Raw genomic sequence first — 1,446 nt, 5'->3', positions numbered from 1 at the left:
TCATCTCAGTGCCAGGATCTTGGGTCCAAGGGTGTGCTCTGCCCTCAGATCTTATCATCTATCTTGATGATAGTGAGATCTCCCATTTTTCCTCTGAGAGAGCTCATTTTAAGCCTAGTGGAATGATAAAACTGACTGATCCTCACAGTAGGGCTCCATACAGTTTGTTTCTATGGTTCTACCTTCACAAGAGTGCTATGTATTTTATTTATATTACTAATAAGCTATCCAATCCCTTTGGTGGGCCACGATCACCTCATATTTACATTGTTCCACTCAAGCATCTGTTGGGAGTCACAAAGGCCAGGGCTAGAAGAGCTGTACCAAGTAATTCACTGCACCATATCAAATGAGACCTATTTTGGACTTGACCTCCAGAGTTACAAATTAATAAATTCGTGTTGCTGTTAGCCACTAGATTTGTGGCAATTTTGTTACAGCAACTATAGCAAACTAATACACATACCACTGTGATCAGTTTAAGTAAGATTTTGTTTTTGATAGTCTTTTATGTCATAATAAAAGAGAGAAATAATATGAAAGATTATAACAGTAAAACAGTTAAAAAAAACTTTTATGTTTCCCTGATTATTGACTAGAGTTACAAAAGGTATTCTGTTGTTAAGTATTATCTAAAATGTTGGGTAAATCCTTTCTTAAATACCTGACTCAGCAGAACAACAAATTGAAATTCATGAACACAAAAAAATATAAACAAAGGAAAACAAAGTAAACCTAAAATTACTTATGGTGTAACTGAAGTATCACGCTTGTATGAGAAGCTCCTGTGATCTACTACTTAGGCTTCAGTGATTATAGAGTCTCTCTGAAGTCAGGATATTAAGAAAGAGACTATTATATCATGAAAATACTTATGTAACATTATAGGAAGATCATAAGTACAACCAGAATCTTGTTAGACAGTTAGTGGTATAGTTTTGAGCATGGATCTGTTTAACATAATATTTTCTCAAAGATAAAGCTGAATATCTTTATGTTGTTAAGATCTATTTAACCCTATTTGTTTATTGTTACCCCAGCTTAGAAGCATTATAGAATTTCTTACCAGATTCATTACTGTTAACTTTGATATCTTTCTTCATTCACTCGCAATAGTAATGTTTGTATAGACAAAGAAAGGTGGGGAAAAAGACATGATTAATGATGCCAAAACAATGGAATGAGGTGTCATCTTTAATTGTGTACCCTTTTTATTTTCTTTTTTAAATTTTGAGTATATCTTCAGAACATACTGGCAGCAAGCATGGTCCCACTCAATATTGTAATATGAAAATATTTTAAAATTCTAGATTAAATAAGCTTGAGACATCAGTATTTGCTGTTATAAAATTATGTATCTTTAAATACTAATTACCCTTGGTTAACTAATTCTTAAAAAATTGTAACTATAGTATCAATTTCAAAATATAATGATAATTCATAAAA

This window comes from Orycteropus afer, unplaced genomic scaffold, assembly GCF_000298275.1.
Source record: "Orycteropus afer afer isolate SDZICR_OR568_19922 unplaced genomic scaffold, OryAfe1.0 scaffold00364, whole genome shotgun sequence".
Taxonomy (NCBI): Eukaryota; Metazoa; Chordata; class Mammalia; order Tubulidentata; family Orycteropodidae; genus Orycteropus; species Orycteropus afer.
Note: the sequence above shows the minus strand (reverse complement) of the source record.